The following is a 12,332-nucleotide window of genomic DNA, read 5'->3' as shown; positions in this document are numbered from 1 at the left end:
TTTTTTTTACATGTGGTTCATACAATTTGGCTCAACTTCAAAAACTGTATGGTTTTTAGATTATTTCGATTTAAAAAAAAAACAATTATGGTTGCCTGTAAAGTCGGTTTTACGGGCGAAGACTTTACGTGACAACGTCTTTTTCTCGGTAGAATATTTATTGATATGAATATTATTAAATTGCACAATAGGAACAAGGAATTGAATGAAAATAAGAATTGCACAAATTTTAACTATAGAAATATATTTTGTTTACTAAAACATTGTACATAATTTGAAATTAATTAAAATTTGTTATTGTAAATGGTAAAGTTGAATAAAACATTTACTAAAATTGGAATTTGAAATTCTTGCTAAACACAGTTAAATTCTAACTCCGCGCGTGGTGATTGGTCGGTTTAGTTCGTTTGTTTGGTCGCACTGTTATGACAGGTTAGAGGTTATAATTTGTTATTTTAAATGTTTGACTAGCAATACGCGCTGTTTCTTCTCAATCGACTGAATTACGATTGATTGCAGAGTGATTTAAACTAATAATTTACTTAACACTATCAACATTTGTCAATAGTATGACATAACCTATAAACTCACTTTCTCAACTTTTGTGTCAATCTAACAATTAATCAATCAATCATAGTTTACGATAATGAAATATCAGTGTACAATTATTTACCTTTATTGTTGTAGTTGTTGTAAATGACGAATCTAAGCACTCCACATTTTCACGAATAAACATAGTTATCTGCTTTATCCCGTGCGGCGGACCCACAGTTATCTGCTTTATCCCATGCGGATCCCGTGCGGCGGACCCACTGGACGGGCATCGTAACGTTACCGGGCGTTACACTTTTTCATGAGTGACTCCGAGCCGCAACCTAATTTAAGACGTTGTCACGTCAAAAAGAATATTTACTTTATATTTTCTTGGCTATATATTAGCGTTTTTAATTTAGTGCATTTTTATTTAACTATATTTAATATGTTTCTAAAGAATGAAAAATGTAAAAAATACAATACGTTTGCAACTTTAGAGCACAAACGTGTGTTACTAGATAAAGTTAGCTGCAGGCTTGTAAAGGTTTGCTGTGTATGTTTTTTTTTTAATGCCTTTGACTTTTCCAGCTTATGTGGAAGTTAAAAGTTTGCAATATATAAGAATTTTGCAGTATCTGTGGAATCATACTAACTAGTGATCTTCGCCAAAATACTTAGTATGTTTTTAGCCAAAAGAAGGGCCAGCCAATCAAACCCATAGCTGGTTGTTTTGACAATTTTACTTTAATATTAATCCACGCTACACGCTACAACTCAGATTTAAGTCCTAACTGTTGAATATGAGAAGATCACGTTGTACCGAATATATTGTCATATTTTATTACACTAAGAATTGTAACTTAATTGTTTAAACCTAGCAGAAACTAATTAATAATTTTTAAAAACAATTTCATTAAAAAGCTGAGACTCTGCTAAAAATATATAGCTAATCTTTTACATGACTATTACATGTAAATGTTCATATTATATTTTTATGGCGCACATGTAAGGATTTTACTATCTTCCAACAAAAAATGTGTGTGTGTTCTCAAAAATTTTAATATGTAAAAATTAAATTATGCTTCCCAAAGAATCACTTCCTTTGACTATATTATAACGTTTTTTAAGAAGAAAAGTAGTGACATTTACCTTTAGAAAGCAAAATATTACTTAAAATGAATCGTAATGGTTCTTTTCTACTTTCATAAATTTAAAACCGGTAGTTATTTTAAGGTTATTTAAAGAGATTTAAGGCGTTTTGTGATCTATATAAACCGTATTTATAGATATTGTGTATTTATAACCGTAAATACGAAACAATAAGCAATATACCGTTGCAAACTTTCAACAACTTTTGAGACTTTTACAAAAAAAAAAACAGTTTTATTAATAGGGTTTGTTACAAAAAGTCCTAATAATAATGGGAAAAACTGTAAAAAGTAACAACTAAACTAATGAAAGGTTTTAATAATTCTTTTCAATACATATGAAAACAAACATTCGCAAGCGTTTCGTTTGGTTTAACGAGAACTCGCACACGTTCAACGTTCATTACTTCAAGCTATGCTCTATTCTAGACAGTTTTAAACAAAATAAACACTTCTTTCGCTGTTCTCTTTTGTAATAACAGTCCATCGCTGTAATACAAGGAGGTAAATGAGATATTCTTGAAACCAGTGGACTAGTAATTATTTTTTTCTACGTAATGTTATATAATATCTTGTTGTGTTACATTAAGATTTAATAACACTAAATATTATCCATCACATATCAACAAACAACATCAACAACTGATGTTACACTCAGTAAGCAGTATATTGTACCGAGATGTATTATATTACGGTAAAAAGATCACAACTAAACGTCATTGTTTTTTAAGCGATGAGTTAAAAATCAAATACTGGTAGAAGTGTTGAAATGTGTGAAAATAGAAATATGTTGGGAAAATGGCCTGTTTCCTTAAGTTATGTTTGTAGCTCATAATTTGGCAGTATACAAATTTATCAAACCTTGAACAATGGAATAAAAAAGAAATCCACTTATTACGTACGATAATAGTTTTTAATTCATAAAATAATAATTATTGATTTTACGTTTAAAATATATACTACGCAGATGTTACATAATTCACAGACCCAATTCTCCGTGCAATTACATGAGTTAAGTCATATATGAGGTGCGAAGTGTGCGTATGACAGGTGACATGATTCGTGACGTATTACCCCTCAAATTGCTGAATACGCCATTGTATTCATCGGAGACATCAATTGTCTATCATTTCCTTCCAAAGCTGTCAACCAGACGTCGTCTTATCTCTCTTCCTATTGCATGAGGAAAGTTGAACGTATAACTGTTATAAATATTTCGAATGGTAAAATATATATTAGTTATTTAATATTGATTACAATTTACTATCTTATGAATGTGCTTCAATAAATTATACAAATAGGATTAAAATATAATTAAAAGATAATTCAAAGGCAACTTCAAATATTTAAACAAGTTATAAAAGTAAATTTCATTGCGTAAGAAATGCACATCAAAACTGACAGACGGACGGACTCACCTTATAATTTTTTTCCGCTGTAATAATTAGAGCTCTTCCTGGAACAAATTTGAATCGATGAATCAAGTTTAACATATGTATAGCCTTTACATTAAGAGTTATCCAGAACAGGCAGTCAGACAAAAAATCCATTTAACATTTGTCCTAGAAATCAATATATGTTTCCTGGAACAAATTTGAATCGATGAATCAAGTTAACATATGTATAGCCTTTACATTAAGAGTTATCCAGAACAGGCAGTCAGACAAAAAATCCATTTAACATTTGTCCTAGAAATCAATATATGTTTCCTGGAACAAATTTGAATCGATGAATCAAGTTTAACATATGTATAGCCTTTACATTAAGAGTTATCCAGAACAGGCAGTCAGACAAAAAATCCATTTAACATTTGTCCTAGAAATCAATATATGTTTCCTGGTACAAATATGAATCTATGTATCAAGTTTGACATCTTTATAAACTGTATATAAAGGTTTTATAAGTAACGGGCTCTCAGGCAGTTTATCATTATCCCTTTTGTCCAAAAATTTAATAAAGTTACTCCTTGGGCAAGTAGGAATCTATGCATCAAGTTCGTTAGCTTTATAAACTTTATACTAAGGTTTATCAAGTACGGGCTCTCAGACAGTTTATCATTTTTTCTTTTGTCCTAAAAATAAATAAAGTTAATCCTTGGACAAGTAGGAATTTATGCATCAAGTTTGAAGTCTGTATCGCCTTTATATTAAGAGCTATCCAGGACGGGCAGTTAGCTAGTTTGGGATTTAATAACCTTTGACCTTTTTGTCCCAAATATTAATAAGGGTCTTTCTTGGACCAAAAATAATATGTACCAATTTTCAAATCTCCAAAACCTATGGACAGTTTTTACCTACACGGATTGGAAGACAGATTGTAGAAGGACGCACGAACGGACAGAGAGCCTTTCAGATCTTCAATAATACAAAAAATATTAAAGTATTAGTTTTTATTTTACATGTACTTCATTAAAGCCATAGATTGAAGTATATGAATATGGATGTTTTTATTGTACCTATTAGTTTACCCCTTTTTTGAATTAATTAAATTGATAGTTGTATCGAAGTATTTTAATATCTTTAAATGTAAATTATTTATTATAATGTTAATCTTTGTTCAATTTTAAATTCTTAGGAACTAATTGTGTTTGACGTCATGTTCTGTCAGAAGTTTAAACATTTTGTATACCTTAATATAAAGTCAAGAGGCGAATATAACGATATATTGCCGTATATCTTCATTACAAGTGTTTTTAGTTTAAAATATTACATGTATAAAATCTTTACCGAACTCTTTAGTATATGCATTACCAGCTATGACACATGTTTAAATATTAAATACTCAGTTTGTTTACAAATTTGTTTATCATAGTTTTTTATCAACTTCTTTTACGAAATACGTTTATAATGAAACGTTAGTAATAATAAGAAAAAGAATCTAAAAAGCATGCGAAGTAAGTTATTTTAAAAGCATTATGTTAATTACCTACTTCTAATTTTTCATACTGTTTAAAAATAAATCTATAATCAATTAATGAAATATTTTATAAATACAATATTGGGCAGATAAAAATTACCATAGGGAAAAGGGCATGTGTAGGTGCCATTTTCGATATTTTTCACTCAATGATTGAATCAGGAAGCAACTAATAACATTGCAGAGTAATACTGTATTCATGAAGCAGGTGGTTAGCTCTGGGCATTACATCACTGGAAGCCTGGAGCATTGATAGCAATTTACTGGCCATTAGTTATATGTGCGCTTAAATCTTGTGGGGATTTAACACAGAGCTCACTTATCCACGTATCAAAATTGGTTGCAATACTGTTTTAGTTGAGACATCGATCAAACCTTACGGTACTCACTTAAGTTGAAATACTATAACTTTGTTTATAACAAGGCTTTTTTATTCTATGCAAAGATTAAAAAATGTAAATGTAAGTACTGCATCTCACAGTGGCTCAAAATATGTGTGTTGACTTCCACTTCAGTTCTCTACACCGAAATGAATAGAACTAAAATCCTATCAGAAATTGTAATGAATCAGACTCAAATAATATTAAAAAAGCCTATAGTATTTCCCAGGTAATTAAATATATTAAAAATATAGACTGATTTTATTGCGTGAAATGCATTTGCAATCTCCACTGGTTGTAATTATAATAAGATTTAGGCTCTTGCTTATTTAAATTATATTCAGTGAACTGAGTTGCATCAGAGATTACATACAGGCGTTTAAATCATCTCCATAGGTAAACTAAGGACTAGACCTAAATAGACTTAAATCATAATCCATCCCTTATCCCTCCTGGTTTGCGTGACGTGTGTTGTGTCGTGCTCTTTGTTCTCTGTATTGCTTGGGTCCATTCTCACCAGTATTGAAGGGATATGCTTGATGAAATATGCGCTGAAATCACATCATGCCACCAAACTTTAACATTAACTTTCATTCTACTTTTTTAAATATTACTATATGAATATTCTAATCTAGATGTGTTAATACGTCACATTATAAAGTTTCATGTTATTTTATTCTGATAGTTTATACACTTATACATTTTGCTATTTTCTCATTTCCATCATTATCCCTAGAATCAAATTAAAAATATTTGCTAACACTCGTTGAATCCCATGGAGTGACATGCTCTATCATCTAACTCCTCCTTGCTAATCTGAACCTTCAAGCAAAATATCAAGTTTATAGGTCAGGGTCTTTTAAGCCATCATACGATTAGGCAGACAGATAGACATATTGACAGACCGAAATACAAGTTTCCGATCAATAAATAGTGGATACTTGTAAGGTAAATGTTATAGTTATTTAATATCATATTATTGTTAGGATGGATTTTATTCCTTACATTCAAGAAAAATTAGCTGTGGAAGAAAAATTATTATCTTTAAATTCATTGCTATTAGTGATACAAAGTAGAGAAAGCAATGGAAAATGCCAGTGTATTATCCTGTCTGTTTCACTCCCAAAAACACTTGCTGTATTTACTTGCTTCATTAACCTTCCATTATAAAGTTTGTTTTTAAACGTTAAAGGTGAACTTTTTGTGGTCTGTAATAAACTAAAATATAAAAAATTAGTCTAAAAATCTAGGTATTTATTAAACAGTGCATAACATATTCGCCACCAGAAACTCTTAGTTGCATATTGCCATGGAAAATGTTGAATATAACATTTTCTTCATTGACTAAGTAAGGATATTATAACCAAAATATTATTGTTGGAAACTTTGCTACGAATAACAATAATCGTTAAGATAAGTGCTATAATTATTTTCACCAAGTAGGTTTGAAAACTTGTCATTTGTTTGGATACGTTACAGAACTATCTATGTACAAATGTCTATAGCTATGTGTAAAAGTCACACCGAACGTAGAAAAACGTATTAGCCATAATATAAAACATCTTCCACGTACAGTAAAAATGAGTTAATTTAAAAATGTAATTGAAATTTTTAATTAAATACATAGTCCAGTTTAGTTTAAATGAAAGCCCTAAAGTGAATGCGCTCAGTAGAGTGTAACTACACAACCCTCGAGATCCGAGGCGGGATCTTTGTCTCTGGAAACCACGGAAATACTTCAAGAACCATCTGTGAAATAGAGTTGTGATCTTATTCAGGTTTTATACACCCTTATCATTTCCTAACTTCTATAGTTCTAGAATAACAACACCTTACTTTGCCATGAGTACCGCGAGATTAGTCCAATACTAATTGTTTAGTGCAGAAATGAAAATATTGTATTACTAATTCTATTTTTACATGCTCTGTGTGAGCTTTATTTGTAAGTAAAAAAGACAAATATATAAAATATCATGTGTATCTTAAAAATCGTAATTTGTCGAAAGAAACTATTGATCTAAAGTAATGTAAAAATTTGTACTATGCACCTTGTTTATAAATAAATTGAAAGCTCATTTTAAAACCTTGTTTAATAAGGGACTATTTTGGAGTTCAACATTACGCTGCGCTACGTGACTAACAGGTGTATTTCCCAGGAGGGTTCACATCTTGCTGGTTTATACCTCCCAGTTCAACCTAAACGGGGTACAGCAAAAACTTTTTTGTCACTTTTATGTCAGCAATACTATGGATGTCCTGTAGAGACACATTACAAACCGGGAATGTCGAGATATTGGGGCGCAAGGGTATTTCGATAGGTTTAGTCTATTACGGGAGATGAGTGTTGGAGATGGTGAGGTTCCCTAAGCGTCAAAGGTTCTTGTTTGCCTAGGCATAAGGGGCTGCCATCCCATGCCTATTTTGACTGGAGAGGCTGGTTGAGAAATACCCTATCCTTGCCGATAATTGAGAATAATCCCCAAAATATTTCTTCGTCGATCTCGACAGGAGGCGTCCCCTACCCTCAGCGATACACATCTAGAATATCCTGTTGCTCTGTAAACAAGTGAATAGATCCTTTTTGGACTAAGCTTAAGTCTCAATTAGTTGTCAAAAAAGATGTATTGGCCACGAATATCTGTTAAGAATATTTAAAGCATAAGCATATTTGAATTTCATATTCGATGTGATCCATGATGAAAATATGCATTAGGCTGTTCTAAACTTTACTGGGCATTGTTATCTTCTTCAGGTAAGTTTCCATTTAATTATTTATATACTCCATGAATAAATCGTTATCTCTACTTCAAACATTATAAAATCTTTGATCGAACCTTATTGAAAACAGTCAAATATAGACTCTGGTAGGCATTTAGTCGTGTAAGACACACAAACACAGGTCGTAGGTAAGGTAAAAGCGCCCTCTGTCCAGTGACGTTAAATGTATAGAATTCTTGCATATGACACTCTTCAGTGTTTACCAATTAGTTATAAATAAAAGTCGTTAATTTTAACAAATTATAGTATGTGTATAATTTTTGTGTGGATATGTGGTAACTATGGAAAAATTGTTCTATTCCAGCTAACATTTGAACCTAGGTATGACATAATCATCGATTTAACTATTTTTGTGTCTTTTAGAACTTTTGTAACTACTAAATTATTTCCATTATGTATGTAAAATTTTAATAGTTCAATATTAATGTCGAGATATAATCACGTTTCCACTGAACGCAGTGACATTAGATTCTGTAGTGGCAATCCATCACATACTGGAAAATAGGAGAATTTCCCCCATACTACTGAATACAATATTATGTATTTACAGTCTTCGAGGGAATTGATTTCAATACTAGGATTATAAAATATTTCCTATTATGTTGCTTATTCCAACACAATTAATGGAATTTTTAATCCACCTACCTACCATAATATTTGTAATTTTGTATTTTTATTAGTTTTATGTTTGGTTTTATGAAAATAATAGTGTTGACAGCGTAAGTTTTTAATATGAATAAGTTTAAATCAATATTATACTCATCTGAAATCGGGACATGTGAAACATCTCAACCCTCAAAACCTCCTTTTCCCATCAAAGACTTCCTGGAAAATATTGTACACCAGTTGATTTAAACAATGATGACACACAGAGTGTCCCATACCACCCGCCTACTATCAGTATAATGAGAACGGTATGAGCTAGAACTAGCACAAAAACTTCAGTATGATTTTCCCAAAATTTATCGGCTATCTAATATAATTTGTTTTATCCGTTTCAATTTAAAGGGTGTTGCTGGAATAACAGGGTCATGGATGCAAATCTTGACATTTTGAAATGTAAACATACGTTAACTGATGCTCATTTTAAAGCTTGTTTGAAGCCAAATATTTTAAAATTGGTAAATCTTGTAGATAAGAATGTGCAGAATCATGTCAATCCTTCTGGGACTGTCCTAGAATATATTATTTATAAGTAGTGTTTTATTGGTCCCCCGAATAAATAAAAATTAATAGATTTATTCAGTGATACATGGAAATTTCTTTATAGAGAAATAACGGCAAGATAGGATGATTCATTCTTGACAACGTTGGCTGACATGTATGTTCTCGACAAATATAGGCCGACCTGCTGCAATGTGTGGGGTGATAAGTCACGTGACGTGTTTTGTGTCACACGCAAGCCTCTATTGCTAAATCATGTAATTCAGTAATGGTAATAAAGGTGGGCAAACATTGCTCATGGGAAAATATCAAGAAGTATCACTTATATAATATTGGTATATAACTAATCTTAATTTATTGTAAATTAAATTATTCTTTCTTAAGGGTTTCTCCATAATAAGTGCACAAATTTGAATTTTGGAATACATCCTTGACTAGAAACTGGAGCGTAGAATAACGCTCCTGTTTCCCACAAATGTTCAAATAACGACGTTGTAAATTAAGGTAAGTGGTGACGTTTCGTAAGTGATACGAAATAACAAAAACATTATTCTTGTTTTAACGAGAACTAGATGACCTATGGTACACTTTAATATATTTTACTCATTGAAGTCCACACAGCAATCCAGAATTTAAATTATAAAATCAGGTATTTAGAAACAATAACTGCCTACATCATAGCACTATACAGGGTGACCATACATTAATCTATCAACCGTCACGTTATTTGATTTTTAAGGTCAAAATAAATAAGTCACGTCATATGACGTATAGTACAATCTAGCTTATATTACCATCTGTCTGCCCGTGTGTATGTTTAAGGACGCAAGGAGGTTCAGTTGTTAAATGCAACATTGACAGATTATAATTGCACATTGGCATTCTGGTACACACATAGGACATCCTATTAATTGTTTTAATTATAATAATCTGAATCACACTGTAATCTATACAACTCGTTTCTTACTCTCTATAACGAAAACTATTATTGCAATATGTTTGCTATCTAAAAAATTAATTTTCTCATCCCCAAAAGCATTAAAAACAGTAAACTAATAAACATTTTACTGTAATTTAACCCAACGTTTTTTCTTATTTCCACCTGACAAGACAAATGATTAAAAGATTTAATTGACTAATTTATGGACACCTTCTACAGTACATCTGTATTGTATAACACACTGAGGACTAAAAAGCGAATAAGAAAAACAGGAAGCGAAAAGTTTTAAAAAATAACTCCACAACAACCTCACCTGTACGTTATCCCTGTATGTTTTTAAATAATGTGAATTTTCTGATATCCTGTAGAATTATTTTAGTTCAATATTATTCTGAAATGCAGTAGATGTCCTAATATTGAACTCTATCATTAAATTCCATTTAAGTGTAATACGTTGTATAACTATCCATAAGACATTACCATTATGTGCACGTTTATTTTAATTACACGAAAATGATGTATTTAATTTGGTTATTTAACCAAATTTAAATACTAAATTATATTAAATTAATATTAATAATTTAATAATATAATTTTTTTTAATATCTTGCTCTCTGTTTGAAAATAGAACTTTTTTATGAAAACTTTGTGATTTTATCTGTAAGGTTGAAAGTTTGTACGTAAAATTTCGTATTCACAACAATAATTTATAATGACGGTTATACAAGTTTTACTACTATAGTTCACTGACTGTAAATAAGCCTCGACAGTGAGAGAAACAAAGTACTAAAGCATTCTCTCTTTGAGGGAAGAAAGGTTGGGCTGTTTATTGTACGTGGTTTGATATACATCTTCCACGGTGATAGGGACAAGGCCAAGTAAATGTAAAGGAAATGTTTTAGAGCCTACGCTGGCTTTATGCCTCCTCTTATCACTTATCTAAAACTATTCGTGATATTCGATTGTCAGTTATCACACGCAGAATTATATTTTTGATGAGTTGGTGGATCTTTAGCGAAGCACATCATATTAGAACCCTAATATATTTTATTTCCGACTCTTTCCGCATAAAATTTCGAAAAGATAGAAGCAACACTAAATTCTATGGTCACTCTCTGGGATTAGGCTGACCGTTAGCAGACAATGTGTATTTTTTATATAGTTAAACATGATGGCAACAAAAACATGTCATATGGCACAATTTATTTTTGTCTGCCGAATCATATAAACATTTCTTTTCTGGATGACTGTCTATAACATTCGTGAGAATGAAATAGCTATAGCCTAAAAATATTGAATGCAGCCTGATCGAATCCTATTACGCGACGCTCGTTTGTAATTACCGGTATCATAAAATTTAAAAATATCGCAATAAAATGTTTACAGATATTATAAAACTTCTTTTTAACTGTTTTGAAAAATAATACGTATCATACCAATGTATGCTCGGTAAAGTCCTGTGATAGATTCAAAATCCATTTTGAAGAATATGTTTATTTCAATACATAACACTAACGAAGTTTTATTTTCGAATCAGTAAATCAAAATGCATGGGCTTTATTTAAGTTCCGTGCAGTATGGATGATCAACTATTTCGATATATGTTTACTAAGAGGACGTACTTTAGAGGGAATGTAATTCAATAGATAAGAACCTGTGAATCACAGTGAAGCTGCTAAAGGTATGTGTGGCTGGAATTTTCGCAATTACGTTGAAGTCTTTGAGAGCAAACTCCACTGTAAAGGCATTGAACTATTGTGATAATTACATTAAAACAAATATTTTATCTTAAAACATTCATTTCGTATTTACTATCCTCATTATGTAGATTGTGATTCCAGTTTTTATAAGTTTTAAACTGTTTTCCATTTTGATTGCATAAACAATTTATTATCTATGTAAAAAGTTAGCTTATTTCCTTTGGAACGCAGATTTAGATAGACTTCTAGAACACATATAATATTACATTTTATAGTTTCTTATGACACGATTTATTATGATGTCTAATTGAAACGGAAGGAATTGAAACAATGTAAAATGAATGACTAAGGCTAATTATCATGTTACATTTAATTGTATAGGCAATTTATTTTGAGTTGTGTACCTATTAAGAGATAATGTTATTTTACTCTGAAGTCTATGCATAAACTAGTATTAGATGTTCATTGTTTCATCTGGGAAGGTGGGTGAAATTATGGTTGCGCACATATAAAATGGAACTATAGTTGGGCAAACTGCTTCAGGAACAACAGTTCAACAGTAAAGAAAATTAAAAATTAATAATTTATCGGCCACATTAAGTTAAGGCTACATTGTGTTTTCAGTTCACTTCAATTATAATAAAAATAAATAAATTCACATTATTCTATAAATTAAAAACCTCTATACACATTTTATTTTACATTTTATTTACGTATGAAGTTCAAGAGACGAGTGCTTTCTTAGTAGCTACTGAATACTTAGTAGTATAAG

Source organism: Homalodisca vitripennis, unplaced genomic scaffold (assembly GCF_021130785.1).
Source record: "Homalodisca vitripennis isolate AUS2020 unplaced genomic scaffold, UT_GWSS_2.1 ScUCBcl_1811;HRSCAF=5905, whole genome shotgun sequence".
NCBI classification, from domain to species: Eukaryota; Metazoa; Arthropoda; class Insecta; order Hemiptera; family Cicadellidae; genus Homalodisca; species Homalodisca vitripennis.
Note: the sequence above shows the minus strand (reverse complement) of the source record.